This window comes from Nerophis ophidion, linkage group LG07 (genome assembly GCF_033978795.1).
Source record: "Nerophis ophidion isolate RoL-2023_Sa linkage group LG07, RoL_Noph_v1.0, whole genome shotgun sequence".
In the NCBI taxonomy this organism is placed as follows: domain Eukaryota; kingdom Metazoa; phylum Chordata; class Actinopteri; order Syngnathiformes; family Syngnathidae; genus Nerophis; species Nerophis ophidion.
This window is the reverse complement of record NC_084617.1, coordinates 7214055-7230349: the sequence shown is the minus strand read 5'-3', so window position 1 is coordinate 7230349 and position 16295 is coordinate 7214055. Positions and strand designations below refer to the sequence as shown.

The 16295-nt window shown below is 40.4% G+C and overlaps 1 protein-coding gene across 1 annotated transcript in view; it reads left to right on the top strand.

The window, feature by feature from the left end:
* The window catches only part of elfn1a (extracellular leucine-rich repeat and fibronectin type III domain containing 1a), a 230261-nt gene that overhangs the window by 144061 nt on the left and 69905 nt on the right, over positions 1-16295 (top strand). Inside the window, exon 2 of the mRNA XM_061905272.1 lies at positions 13745-13824. The gene's annotated coding sequence lies outside the window, so the exon portion shown is untranslated. The remainder of the gene's footprint in view (positions 1-13744; positions 13825-16295) is intronic.

The window sequence follows — 16295 nt, the reverse complement described above, 5'->3', positions numbered from 1 at the left end:
TATGTTGCCTTCATTATAACACGTATATAAGACTTTTAAAGTAATTTCGATAGTAGGCTAATAAAGCTAATATAGACACTTACATCTTGTGTTGCCTTCTTTATAACACATATATAAGATTTTTATAGTCTTTTTGATAGTAGGCTAATACAGACACTTACATAATGTGTTGCCTTCATTATAACACTTATATGAGACTTTTGAAATCAATTGGATAGTAGGCCAATAAAGCTAATATAGACACTTACATCATGTGTTGCCTTCATTATAACACTTATATATGAATTTTAAAGCGATTTGAATAGTAGGCTAATATAGCTAATAGACACTTACATCATGCGTTGCCTTCATTATAACACTTAAATAATTTTTCGCAGCTCCAGACAGATTTGTTTTCTGTATTGTTGGTCCAATATGGCTCTGTCAACACTAAGGGAATAACTACCAAAAAAAAAAAAAAAAAGCACAATCATTTTGACCTATAAAACTGTTGCTTGAGAGATAAAAATGAAAAATGACCTATTTGGTCCTGCTTATTATTTCCTGGGATTGTTCTTAATGGCGCATGTTCTGAACTCCAGACGCTGGTTGAAGTTAAACCGTGCATCGAGTCCCTCATTCAGGAAGAAACAAAAGTCAGTTTTATGAGCAGAGATTGAAGATGTGCTGCACTACAAGACAAGTTATCTCCTCCAAACTTTTCACAGAGAAGATTACGCCTCCACTGATCCTGTGCAGTTGTGTTTCCAGTTATTTCCGTCCGCACCATCCGCTGGCTGCCAACTTCACCTCCGGGTCGGAGTCCTGGGGTTATGCCAGGTATTTTGGGACCACATGTGGTGAGGCTGGCCTACAGTACGACCTCTCCCTCCCTCCCTCTCTCCTCAGGCTATTGTCTGACTCCATCTTCAATGCTTTATTAGTTATATCAGCCTACTATCAAAATGACTAAAAGTCTTTTATGTAACCATATTTGCCAACCCTTCCCGATTTTCCGGTAGACTCCCGAAATTCAGTGCCTGTCCCGAAAACCTCCCGGGACAAATTTTCTCCTGAAAATCTCCCAAAATTCAGGCGCCCCCTCCAGCTCCATGCGACCTGAGTGACGTATCGACAGTCTTTCCCACAATATAAAGAGCGAGCCAGCCCAATGACGTTATAACTGTAGAATGATCGAGGGCGAGTTCTTGGTCACTTATGTGGGTTTATTGCTAGGCAGTTTCATTAAAGTCCTCCCAGCGTAGTAACAACACACAACAACAGCAGTCATGTTTTTTTCGTCTACCGTTAAGCAGTTCGTCTGCCTAAACAGCAATGTTCTGATTTTGTGTCACTCTTAAACAGGACTATACTGCCATCTACTGTACAGACAATACAATAGGATGTAGAATAGACAGAGAATAGAACAAAGATGGAGTAGATGAGTGTTATGTGTGTGTATATGCGTAAATAAATGAACACTGAAATTCAAATATTTATTTATCCATATATATATATATATATATATATATATATATATATAGAGGAGTTCAAGTACCTAGGAGTCTTGTTCACGAGTGGGGGAAGAGTGGATCGTGAGATCGACAGGCGGATCGGTGCGGCGTCTTCAGTAATGCGGACGTTGTACCGATCTGTTGTGGTGAAGAAGGAGCTGAGCTGGAAGGCAAAGCTCTCAATTTACCGGTCAATCTACGTTCCCATCCTCACCTATGGTCATGAGCTTTGGGGCATGACCGAAAGGATAAGATCACGGGTACAAGCGGCCGAAATGAGTTTCCTCCGCCGTGTGGCGGGTCTCTCCCTTAGAGATAGGGTGAGAAGCTCTGTCATCCGGGAGGAACTCAAAGTAAAGCCGCTGCTCCTTCACATCGAGAGGAGCCAGATGAGGTGGTTCGGGCATCTGGTCAGGATGCCACCCGAACGCCTCCCGAGGGAGGTGTTTAGGGCACGTCCAACTGGTAGGAGGCCTCGGGGAAGACCCAGGACACGTTGGGAAGACTATGTCTCCCGGCTGGCCTGGGAACGTTTCGGGATCCCCCGGGAAGAGCTAGACGAAGTGGCTGGGGAGAGGGAAGTCTGGGCTTCCCTGCTTAGGCTGTTGCTCCCGCGACCCGACCTCGGATGAGCGGAGGCGGAGGAAGATGGATGGATGGATGGATATATATATATATATATATATATATATATATATATATATATATATATATATATATATATATATATATATATATATATATATATATACATATATATATATATATATATATATATATATATACATATATATATATATATATAGCTAGAATTCACTGAAAGTCAAGTATTTCTTACATATATATCTTAAATATATATATATATATATATATATATATATATATATATATATATATATATATATATATATATATATATATATATATATACATATATATATATATATATATATACATATATATATATAGCTAGAATTCACTGAAATTCAAGTATTTCTTACATATATATCTTAAATATATATATATATATATATATATATATATATATATATATATATATATATATATATATATATATATATATATATACATATACATATACATATATATAAATATATATATATACAGCTAGAATTCACTGGAAGTCAAGTATTTCTTAGATATATATCTTAAATATATATATATATATATATACACATATATATATATTAATATATATATATATATACATCTATATATATATATATATATATATATATATATATATATATATAAGATATATATGTATTAAATATTTGACTCTTCACCACGCCCCCCAACCACGCCCCCCACGCCCCACCTCCCGAAATCGGAAGTCTCAAGATTGGCAAGTATGTATGTAACAAAGTACAATTTTAATTACTTCTACAAAACAAAGTGTGTCGGCCTATTATTGCATGCTAATATTATACATTTATTATTTTTGTATTTAATTAAATTATTCAGTTTTTGTATTATTACTACTATTACATTACCATTTGTATTAGTATTATTATTATATATTTTTTTTTACTTATTTATTCTTGCATAGTTTACGAAGCAAGGTAATCATCTCCCCGCGTTTTTGTGTTTTGTTCCACGAGTGCGCTCATCGATCCCAGGAGGCTAAAACAAACACCGGCGTTTGTTTCCGCCAAGTGTCTGCTTTGACGGTCTGATTGTTGTTGTCGAAGTGCTGGTATTGATCCGCATATTCACATTTGCAACTGGTATAAGGCAGGCGAGGGAGGAAGTCCTGCCCTGTGGTCTACTTTCATCTGTTTGATATTATATCACACATGCAAGATGTCAGCTTTATCATCGCTGTCTAACATCAGTGTGGACTTTACCAGGGATTATGTTATCTTCAACTGTGCAAGTCAACTCTGGTGCGGTTTGGTTCACTAGAGAATAAATGTAAACACTACACAGACCAGGGCACCAGGTCGCCCGTAAGGACCAGATGAGTCGCCCGCTGGCCTGTTCTAAAAATAGCTCAAATAGCAGCACTTACCAGTGAGCTGCCTCTATTTTTTAAATTTTATTTATTTACTAGCAAGCTGGTCTCGCTTTGCTCAACATTTTTAATTCTAAGAGAGACAAAACTCTAATAGAATTTGAAGATCCAAGAAAATATTTTAAAGACTCGGTCTACACTTGTTTAAATAAATTCATTTATTTTTTTAATTTGCTTCTTATAACTTTCAGAAAGACAACTTTAGAGAAAAAATACAACCTAAAAATTATTTTAGGATTTTTAAACACGTATACTTTTTTACCTTTTAAATTCCTTCCTCTTCTTTCCTGACAATTTAAATCAATGTTCAAGTGTTTTTTTATTGTAAAGAATAATAAATACATTTTAATTTAATTCTTCATTTTAGCTTCTGTTTTTCGAACGAGGAATATTTGTGAAATATTTCTTCAAACTTATTATGATTAAAATAAATAAAATATTTTCTTGCAAATCTAAAAAATTTGTAGAATCAAATGTAAAAACAAGTATTTTGATTCTCTTTTAACATTTTTGTTCTGGAAAATCTAGAAGAAATAATGATTTGTCTTTGTTAGAAATGTAGCTTGGTTCAATTTGTTATATATTACAACAAAGTGGATTTAAACCTATTCAAAACATGTCATCAACATTCTAAAATTAATATTGATCAGGAAAAATTCCTAATGATGTTCCATAAATTCTTTTTTAATTTTTTCAAGAAGATTCGAATTAGCTAATTTTTCTCTTCATTTTTTTCGGTTTAATTTTGAATTTTAAGGAGTCGAAATTGAAGATAAACTAGGTTTCAAAATTTTATTTTAAATTTTTGTGTGTTTTCTCCTCTTTTAAACCGTTCAATTACGTGTTTTTTCATCATTTTTTCTCTACAAAAACCTTCCGTAAAAAGGAAAAAAAATGAAAGACAGAAATACCCATTTTTTATATATATATATAGATTTATTTATTAAAGGTAAATTGAGCAAATTGGCTATTTCTGGCAATTTATTTAAGTGTGTATCAAACTGGTAGCCCTTCGCATTAATCAGTACCCAAGAAGTAGCTCTTGCTTTCAAAAAGGTTGGTGACCCCTGATATAGAATGTAGCTTTTCAACTTATATTCAATTGAATAGACTGCAAATACAAGATACTTACCAAAAAAACTGGAAAAATTGGTTGTTTTTTGCAAATGTTAGCTCATTTGGAAAGTGATGCCTGCAGCATGTTTCAAAAAAGCTGGCACAAGTGGCTAAAAGACTGAGAAAGTCGAGGAATGCTCATCAAACGCTTATTTGGAACATCCCACAGGTGTGCAGGCTAATTGGGAACAGGTGGGCGCCATGGTTTGGTATAAAAGCAGCTTCTGTGAAATGCTCGGTCGTCGACAAACAAGGACGACGCCAATTTGTGAACAAATGCGTGAACAAATTGTGGAACAGTCTAAGAGCATCATTTCTCAACTAGCTATTGCAAGGAATTTAAGGATTTCACCATCTATTGTCGGTAGTATCATCAAAAGGTTCAGCGAATGTGGAGAAATCACTGCAGGTAACGTTGAATGTTCGCTCCCTCAGGCGGTACTGCATCAAAAAGCGACATCGGTGTGTAAAGGATATCACCACATCGGCTCAGGAACCACTGTCAGTAGCTAAAGTTCGTCGCTACATCTGTAAGTGCAAGTAAAAGCTCTATTATGCAAAGCCAAAGCCATTTATCAACAACACCCAGAAACGCCGCCGGCTTCGCTGGGCCCGAGATCATCTAAGATGGGCTGATGCAAAGTGGAAAAGTGTTTTGTGGTCTGACGAATCCACATTTCAAATTGTTTTTGGAAACTGTGGACAAAGAAGAAAAAAACCATATGGATTGTTCTAGGCACAAAGTTGAAAAACCATCATCTGTGATGGTATGGGGGTGCATTAGTGCCCAAGGCATGGGTAACTTACACATCTGTGCAGGCACCATTAATACTGAAAGGTACACACAGGTTTAGGAACAACATATGCTGCCATCTAAGCGTTGTCTTTTTCACGGACGCCCCTGCTTATTTCCGCAAGACAATGCCAAGCCACATTCAGCACGTGTTACAACAGCGTGGCTTTGTAAAAAAAAAAGAGTGCGGGTATTTTGCTGGCACGCCTGCAGTCCAAACCTGTCTCAAATGGAAAATGTGTGGTGCTTTATGAAGCGTAAAATACGACAGCAGAGACCCCGGACTGTTGAACGACTGAAGCTCTACATAAAACAAGAATGGGAAAGAATTCCACTTTTTAAAGCTTCAACAATTAGTTTCCTCAGTTCCCAAACGTTTATTGAGTGTTACACATCTGTGAAGGCTGCATTAATGCTGAAAGGTACATACAAGTTTTGCCATCCAAGCAACGCTATCATGGACGCCCCTGCTTATTTCAGCAAGACAATGTCATCACGTGCAATATTTATCGCGCAATCTTTGGTCACATGACAAATGACAACTAAACCCAATTATTTCTCTTTTTCGTCCGTGAACGCAGCCTAAAAAGCCAAAAATGTTCCCTCTCGGGTAAGACTTCCCCCCCGCAGGTGTGCAGCTGCAGGAGCGACCCTGCCAAGGGCGGCGAGCTCCCCCGTTTCCAGAGCCGTAAAACGGGTCGTTGAACAGCTAAATGGACTCATTATGATGTGTAATTAAAAGAATACTGCGGAAGACTCCCAAACTCCCGCCCCCCCGCACCCCCTCGGTCCCGCGCCGTCTCGGGATCCTCCCCTGGACGGCGCCGGCCATTTAAACTCTCACCTCGTTCGCCGGCGTGCGAGACGGCGGCCCTGGCGGGCTAATTGAAGCGCATCCTCCGCCGTCCCCCTCGCTCAGCGGATAATCTCGCCCCGTTTGCAGATTCCAATTACGCGGCGTGGAGATTGAATTTCTCCCCCGTACAACATGTTACGGCGCCGGCCGAGTCACGAGGTGCGAGATCACAGAACAGTTTCATTAGAGGGCGAGAAGTACTCTGAATACTGACGGCGGTGGCTGGAATCTCTTGTGCCGTTTGTCTTTGCGCCGCCATTAATAAACTTTTCCACGGATCTTTGACGCCAGCCAGGAAATGTGAGGGGGGAGGAACATGATAAGGTTTCATGTTCACGCACAACAATGTGTGACCTGGCAGTAGATGCACTGCAAGGACAATTGTGATGTTTTTAGGCACCTGTAACGCAGAAACACCAATCAAATATCTGCTGAATGACGGAGGAATGAAGTTAGAAAAGATCCTCTATTTGAGAGGACTTGCATGTTTTGCAGTGGATGCCAAAAAACAGCAAATATTCTCCATTTAAGGAGAATTGCCTGTTGTTTTAAGGACTTTGCAAAGATCCTCTATACAGTATGTGGAGCTGTCTGCTATTTTAAGGACGTACTGCAAGAGCCTTGCAAAGATCCTCTATGCAGTACGTGGAGCCGTCTGCTATTTTTAAGGACTTACTGCAAAGACATTGCAAAGATCCTCTATATAGTACATGGAGCTGTCGGCTGTTTTAGGGACATATGTAGCAACCTTACAAAGATCCTCTATACAGTACGTGAAACTGTCTGCTGTTTTAAGGACCTACTGCAACAACCTTGCAAAGATCCTCTATATAGTACATGGAACTGTCTGCTGTTTTAAGGATGCTTTTTTTTTTTTTTCTTTGTCATGAAAAAGGGATGTTTATGTCATGAAAAAGGGAGGTTTTTGTGGTTGGTGCACTAGTTGTAGGTGTATATTGTGTTTTTTATGTTGATTTAATAAAAATGAATAAAACATTCATTCGGCCTGGTGGTTGGGGACCACTGCTCTATAGAGTATGTGGAACTGTCGGCTGTTTTTAAGGACCTACTGCAACAACCTTGCAAAGATCCTCTATGCAGTACGTGGAAGTGTCTGCTGTTTTTAAGGACCTACTGCAACAACCTTGCAAAGATCCTCTTTATACAACATGTGGAGCTGTCTGCTGTTTTTGATAACCTACTGCAACAACCTTGCAAAGATCCTCTATACAGTATGTGGAGCTGTTTTTAAGAACCTACTGCAACAACCTTGCAAATATCCTCTATTCAGTGTGTGGAGCTGTCTGTTGTTTTAAGAACGTACTGCAACAACTTTCCAAAGATCCTCTATACAGTATGTGGAGCTGTTTTTAAGGACCTACTGCAACAACCTTGCAAAGATTCTCTCTATACGGCTTGTGTAGCTGTCTGCTGTTTTTAAGGACCTACTGCAACAACCTTGCAAAGATCCTCTATACAGTATGTGGAGCTGTTTTTAAGGACCTACTGCAACAACCTTGCAAAGATTCTCTCTATACGGCTTGTGTAGCTGTCTGCTGTTTTTAAGAACTTACTGCAACAACTTTGCAAAGATCCTCTATATAGTACATGTAGATGTCTGCTGTTTTTAAGGACTTACTGCAACAACTTTGCAAAGATCATCTATATAGTGCATGAAGCTGTCTGCTGTTTTAGGGACATATGTAGCAACCTCACAAAGATCCTCTATACAGTAAGTGGAACTGTCTGCTGTTTTAAGGACCTACTGCAACAACTTTGCAAAGATCCTCTATATGATACATGGAGCTGTCTGCTGTTTTAAGGCCCTAATGCAACAACCTTGCAAAGATCCTCTATACAGTAAATGGAGCTGTCTGCTGTTTTAGGGACATATGGAGTTAGGGACATATGGAACAACCTTGCAAAGATCCTCTATAGAGTACATGGAACTGTCTGCTGTTTTTAAGACCTGCTGGAAAAACCTTGCAAAGATCCTCTATACAGTTCATGGAGCAGTCTGCTCTATGTATACTGCAACAGCCTTGCAAAGATCCTCTATACAGTATGTTGAGCTGTCTGTTGTTTTTATGGACTTACTGCAGCAGCCTTGCAAAGATCCTCTATATAGTACATGGAGCTGTCTGCTGTTTTAGGGACTTATGCAGCAACCTCGCAAAGATCCTCTATATGGTATGTGGAGTTGTCTGCTGTTTTAAGGACCTACTGCAACAACCTTGCAAAGATCCTCTATACAGTACGTGGAGCTGTCTGCTGTTTTAAGGACCTACTGCAACAACCTTGCAAAGATCCTCTATTCAGTATGTGGAGCTGTCTGCTGTTTTTAAGGACGTACTGCAACAACCTTGCAAAGATCCTCTATACAGTATGTGGAGCTGTTTTTAAGGACCTACTGCAACAACCTTGCAATGATCCTCTATACAGTACATTGAGCTGTCTGCTGTTTTAAGGACCTACTGCAACAACCTTGCAAAGATCCTCTATGCAGTACATGGATTTTTCTGCTGTTTTAAGGACCTACTGCAACAACCTTGCAAAGATCCTCTATGCAGTACATGGATTTTTCTGCTGTTTTAAGGACCTACTGCAACAACCTTGCAAAGATCCTCTATACAGTACATGGAGCTGTCTGCTGTTTTAAGGACATATGCAACAACCTTGCAAAGATCCTCTATACAGTACATGGATTTTTCTGCTGTTTTAAGGACCTACTGCAACAACCTTGCAAAGATCCTCTATACAGTACGTGGAGCTGTCTGCTGTTTTAAGGACCTACTGCAACAACCTTGCAAAGATCCTCTATTCAGTATGTGGAGCTGTCTGCTGTTTTTAAGGACGTACTGCAACAACCTTGCAAAGATCCTCTATACAGTATGTGGAGCTGTTTTTAAGGACCTACTGCAACAACCTTGCAATGATCCTCTATACAGTACATTGAGCTGTCTGCTGTTTTAAGGACCTACTGCAACAACCTTGCAAAGATCCTCTATGCAGTACATGGATTTTTCTGCTGTTTTAAGGACCTACTGCAACAACCTTGCAAAGATCCTCTATGCAGTACATGGATTTTTCTGCTGTTTTAAGGACCTACTGCAACAACCTTGCAAAGATCCTCTATACAGTACATGGAGCTGTCTGCTGTTTTAAGGACATATGCAACAACCTTGCAAAGATCCTCTATACAGTACATGGATTTTTCTGCTGTTTTAAGGACCTACTGCACCAGCCTTGCAAAGATCCTCTCTATACATTACGTAAAGTTGCCTGCTGTTTTTAAGAACCTACTGCAACATCCTCGCAAAGATCCTCTATACAGTACGTGGAGTTGTCTGCTGTTTTTAAGGACCTACTGCAACAACCTTGCAAAGATCCTCTATATAGTACATGGAGCTGTCTGCTGTTTTAAGGACCTACTGTAACAACCTTGCAAAGATCCTCTATATGGTATGTGGAGTTGTCTGCTGTTTTTAAGGACCTACTGCAACAACCTTGCAAAGATCCTCTATATAGTACATGGAGCTGTCTGCTGTTTTTAAGGACCTACTGCAACAACCTTGCAAAGATCCTCTATACAGTATGTGGAGCTGTTTTTAAGGACATATGCAACAACCTTGCAAAGATCCTCTATATAGTACATGGAGCTGTCTGCTGTTTTTAAGGACCTACTTCACCAGCCTTGCAAATATCCTCTCTATACATTACATAGAGTTGTCTCCTGTTTTTAAGAACCTACTGCAACAACCTTGCAAAGATCCTCTATACAGTACGTGGAGTTGTCTGCTGTTTTAAGGACATACTGCAACAACCTTGCAAAGATCTTGTATACAACCAGTGTTTTGAAAATCATTTTAAAAAGTAAATAGTTATAGTTACTCGGTACTTTACCACAAAAGTAGTTGAATTAATGAGGGAATTGAATATCTGGCATATGCAGTTGAGAGACGTTTCATGAGAGTGGAGTGTGTGTCTTTAAAAGAACGCCCTCAGAGCAACATTTTAGCTCAGCTGTCTTTGTTGGCTTAAATACATAATGATCACTTAGTTCTGTTCAATCAGTTCACTGGATTGTGTTCATTATTAACGAGATTGGATGTGCTTTAATGACTCTATTTCCTTGTCCACAAACGAGGTATTGTAGGATTGCGATCTTCTCACTTCAATCATTGATTTGTTGTTCAATATCCCCTCGTTGTAGCAGTAGGAGTGTGTCCATGTGTGTGTGTGTGTGTGTAGTGTGTGTGTGTGTGTACTTAGCCCGTGTGTTGTTTGCTGTGTGTTGTTGCCTCTTTCTATTTCTTATCGAGTTCATTTTAGTGAAAAAAATTGTGAAAAGGTTACTAACATGTATTGAACCTGCTGTTTTGTTGTCATAAAACTACATCAAAAGTAACGCAACCCATTGCATCACATTCATCAGTAACATTCGTAAAAGTAATTCATGAAATTAATCGTTACTAATAATTATTCAGTACTTATTATGAAAACATTACGAAATGTTTTAGTATTGCATTCTTATTTTGCTGTTTGTAATAGTTTTGTCTATGGAGGAGCTGGTCCGGAAAGTAAACAAAGTTCATAGGTTTTTAAAATTCACTGTTTTATTGTTCATAGTTAATATTGTAAATCCCACTTTCTTTAGTTTAGTGTACATTTAAAGTGTCCCATTCAGTAAAAGAAAAAAAAAAGTAAAATTCCATTTTGTGTTTTGTTTTAGAACTCTATTGTGACTTTTGGTATTAGTGTTCATGAGAAAAAATGGACTCAAACACACATAAAGTACCACAGATTTCTTAAAATGTGGATGTATCTGTGGAGGGGGGCGTGGTCTGTAGGCCTGCCGCGGAGCGGGATGTGTAAGGACCGGCCTCGAAGCCAGCGGCAGGTTGAGTGGATTACCCAGCTGGGACAGGTTATCTAATCCCCTGTCGCTCTTATTGTCAGCAGTCGTTGGCGTAGACGCAAAAAGCAGAGACACGCCGGACTGAAAAATCCGAGATTATGGAAGGCAAACCACGCTGCTGTATGTCAATAAAATACTTGATTCAACCTATCTTTCGGGCTCACGAAGATCTGTCAGCGTCAGGAGAACCCACCACAAGACTCTATGATATCATTTATGCACACATACTCATTGGCCTCCCCCATGTGCATTTTTTTTCTCAACCAAAACACAAAAAAAGTCCAACCCTGAGAGCCAATGACAACAATTTTTTTCAGTTTTTAAGTATCTCGGTGTCAAAGATCCTCTATATCTGTACTCCAGTATAGAAGGGATTCTCACACTCGATGCACTTCAACAGGTGAAGACGATAAGGGAGGGCTTGATATCGGATTAATTAGTAGGTGTGTTACTTTTTGGGAAGAAGTCAAAGAGTGTGTTGTGTTTGATGTAGATAAGGTTAAGGAGGCAGCGGTATTTGTGGACAAAACACATGTCTCGGAGGAAAGGAAAGTGGAGTTGTTCCCCCCCAAAATCTCGCAGGAGCTCCCAAACGTAATTTATTGTAACCCAGGGTCTTTTGGATGTCGTGAAAGTGTCGCAGAAAAACTCAAAAGTCACTTTGTTATCGTCAAAAGTTTCATTTCTTGTCTCTTTTTCCCACCAGTCACACACTCTTCACAGCAATAGCCCCACACGTCACATTCGGTCCACCTGTGCTAACATCAGAAAAACGGATACATTTATAGGACAAAGCCACGAACTATGGGGGACCGGGCTTTCTGCTCCGCTGCTCCCAATGTGTGGAACGCTCTCCCTGACTACCTGAGGGCACCACAGACTGTGGACGCTTTTAAAAAAGGCTTAAAAACCCTTCTTTAAAAAAAAGCCTTGAAAAAACCTACTTTAAAAAAAAAGCCTTTTTATTGATATATGCATACTAGCTATTAGGCTTTTCTAGTTTTTATTCTTATTTATTTTTTAATATATATATATTTTTTAGCACTTTCAGGTTGTTTGCTCAATGTAAAGTGCTTTTTTTTACAAATAAAATCTATTATATATATATATATATATATATATATATATATATATATATATATATATTTTATTTGGCCCTCGAAAGCCTGGAAATAATATATATATATATATATATATATATATATATATATATATATATATATATATATATATATATATATATATATATATATATATATATATGTACATACATTATTTGTTTGAATAAACTCAAAATAAAATGCGTGATTAATATTTTTTTCTGCCAAAATAGAAAGAAATAATACATTTAGTGAGACAAGTTACAGTACTTTTTGGATGCATATTATTTCCAGGCTTTCCTTCCCTGCATCCTGGGGTCACACATATTTTACCTGCACTTTACCTACCTTCTCTGTATCCTGGAGTCAAACTGGTGCCTCCTTCTCTCACCCAGTCAACATATCTTTACCTGCACGGTACCTACCTTCTCTGCATTGTGCGGTCACGCTGGAGCTTCCTGCTTTTATCAAATCAAAACCGGAGCAGTTAGAAAAACTCTTTACGCAACTTTTAATCAGAAGGGTTCACTCTCTTTCGTGTGCGAGTTTGAAGCCGACACAACAAACGCGCTCAGAGGAGATAATGTTTGAAAAAAGGTGACGGGTTTATACAAAACTTTTGTTTTGAAAGGGTAATTGCCAACTTCCTGTTGATTTTTGCTGACAAATGTAAATAACTGAAATATAGGTCTAAGTGAGACCTACATAGAGGTTTTTTGTTTCATGTCTCTACGACATTTCTACCGGAAGTTACAAGCAGTTTTGTCAGTGTTTTCTTCCTAGGAGCAGTTTTATCTTTGGTTTTATTCCAAGGGGGAAGAGCGCAATTTTGAGTTTTTTTTTTTTATTATTAGATTGCAATTTTCGCCAGTCGTAATGTGTGTGTCCAGTTTGGTGAGTTTTGAAGCATTTTAAGGGTGTCAAATTACAGCTCAAAGAGGCAAAAATGACATTTTTTAGGAAACATTTGTTTTGAAGGGGTTTTTGCCAATTTCTTGTTGATTTTTGCTGAAGGAGGTCAGTGTATGAAATCTAGATCTAATTCAGGCCTACATAGAGGTTTTTGTTTCATGTCTCTACGACATTCCTAACGGAAGTTACAAGCAGTTTTGTCTGTGTTTTTTCCTAGGGGGCGCTAGAGCGCAATTTTGAGTTTTGGGTTTGGGTTTTTTGATTAGATCACAATTGTTGCCAGTCCTAATGTGTGTTAAATATAGTGAGTTTTAAAGCATGTTAAAGGGGGTCAAATTACAGCTCAAAGAGGCGGCGGTATAATAATAATAATAATAAAACCTTGCAAATACAATAGGGCCCTCCGTCCCAAAGGGACATTCGGTCCCTAATGAAGTGCCGGGGCCCCCGGGGCCTTGAGTTTGACACCTGTTATTTTTAACAGCCCTAATTTCAACATACTGTCTATTTGTGTGCTGCAGGGTCCACATCCGTCCAGCTGAGGGGACATCAGACATGCTCTGGTCCAACGAGGACTTCCAAGCGACAGATTACCTGACAGGTAAATGTGAGCATATGGTAAACAACAACGAGCCCACCCTCAAGTGTTGCCCCCTCCCATTTAAGCGGATGACAGAGGATCCCGGGTTAATCCTGTGGTCAATACACAGGACAAGTACAGCGTGGCTTCCTGCTGTGATGTTGTGCTGTGCGCAAGTCCGCCATTGTTTTAGACCACAAGGAAGTGTTTTTAAATGTCAAAGAAAATCACAATATCACCCCTTCAAGTAACATATTTCCTTTCGGAACTCTCATGACAACATTTGTGAACCAGTATAAGGTGATGGAAGAAAGATAAAAGTGGCAGTATTGGAACAAGTTATTGTGGAGGGGGGTGTGGCCTGCAGGCCGGCTGCGAAATGATGTGTCAGGACCGGCCTCGAAGACAGCGACGGGTGCGTGGATGGCCCAGGTGGGCCTGTAAAAGGTGTCAAAATATGTACCCCTATTGTGTTGCCTTTACTTTTTTTTTTTTTTTTTTGCGACAACACCACATGGTGCTGCCATTAGTAAGCTATATTGACTTGAAACTTCACCCGTGGTGCGATATGTTCGACTAACTTTGTGGAGGGGGGTGTGGCCCGCGGGCCGGCTGCGGAATGGTGTGTCAGGACCGGCCTCGAAGACAGAGACGGGTGCGTGGATGGCCCAGGTGGGCCTGAAAAAGGTGTCAAAACATGTACCCCTATTGTGTTGCCTTTACTTTTTTTTTTTTGCGACAACACCACATGTTGCTGCCATTAGTAAGCTATATTGACTTGAAACTTCACCCGTGGTGCGATATGTTCGACTAACTTTGTGGAGGGGGGTGTGGCCTGCAGGCCGGCTGCGAAACGGTGTGTCAGGACTGGCCTCGAAGACAGCGACGGGTGCGTGGATGGCCCAGGTGGGCTGGAAAAGGTGTCAAAACATGTATCCCTATTGTGTTGCCTTTACTTTTTTTTTTTTTGCGACAACACCACATGTTGCTGTCATTAGTAAGCTATATTGACTTGAAACTTCACCCTTGGTGCAATATGTTCGACTAACTTTGTGGAGGGGGTGTGGCCTGCGGGCCGGCTGCGAAATGGTGTGTCAGGACCGGCCTCGAAGACAACGACGGGTGCTTGGATGGCCCAGGTGGGCCTGTAAAAGGTGTCAAAACATGTACCCCTATTGTGTTGCCTTTACTTCTTTTTTTTGCGACAACACCACATGGTGCTGCCGTTAGTAAGCTATAATGACTTGAAACTTCACCCTTGGTGCAATATGTTCGACTAACTTTGTGGAGGGGGTGTGGCCTGCGGGCCGGCTGCGAAATGGTGTGTCAGGACCGGCCTCGAAGACAACGACGGGTGCTTGGATGGCCCAGGTGGGCCTGTAAAAGGTGTCAAAACATGTACCCCTATTGTGTTGCCTTTACTTCTTTTTTTTGCGACAACACCACATGGTGCTGCCGTTAGTAAGCTATAATGACTTGAAACTTCACCCGTGGTGCGATATGTTCGACAAACTTTGTGGAGGGGGGTGTGGCCCGCGGGCCGGCTGCGTAATGGTATGTCAGGACCGGGCTCGAAGACAGAGACGGGTGCGTGGATGGCCCAGGTGGGCCTGTAAAAGGTGTCAAAGCATGTACCCCTTTTGTGTTGCCTTTACTTTTTTTTGGGCGACAACACCACATGGTGCTGCCATTAGTAAGCTATATTGACTTGAACGTGGCGTGGCGCAGTGGGAGAGTGGTCGTGCGCAACCCGAGGGTCACTGGTTCAAATCCCACCCAGAACCAACCTCGTCACGTCCGTTGTGTCCTGAGCAAGACACTTCACCCTTGCTCCTGATGGGTGCTGGTTGGCGCCTTGCATGGCAGCTCCCTCCATCAGTGTGTGAATGTGTGTGTGAATGGGTAAATGTGGAAGTATTGTCAAAGCGCTTTGAGTACCTTGAAGGTAGAAAAGCGCTATACAAGTACAACCCATTTATCATTTTATTTGAAACTTCACCCGTGGTGCGATATGTTCGACTAACTTTGTGGAGGGGGGTGTGGCCCGTGGGCCGGCTGCGCGACGGTTTGTCAGGACCGGCCTCGAAGAAAGCGACGGGTGCGTGGATGTAAAAGGTGTCAAAACATTGCCTTTACTTTTATTTTTTTGCGACAACACCACATGGTGCTGCCATTAGTAAGCTATATTGACTTGAAACTTCACCCTTGGTGCAATATGTTCGACTAACTTTGTGGAGGGGGTTGTGGCCTGCGGGCCGGCTGCGAAATGTTGTGTCAGGACCGGCCTCGATGACAACGACGGGTGTGTGGATGGCCCAGGTGGGCCTGTACAAGGTGTCAAAACATGTACCCCTATTGTGTTGCCTTTACTTTTATTTTTTTGCGACAACACCACATGGTGCTGCCGTTAGTAGGCTATAATGACTTGAAACTTCACTCGTGGTGCGATATGTTCGACTAACTTTGTGGAGGGGGGTGTGGCCCGTGGGCCG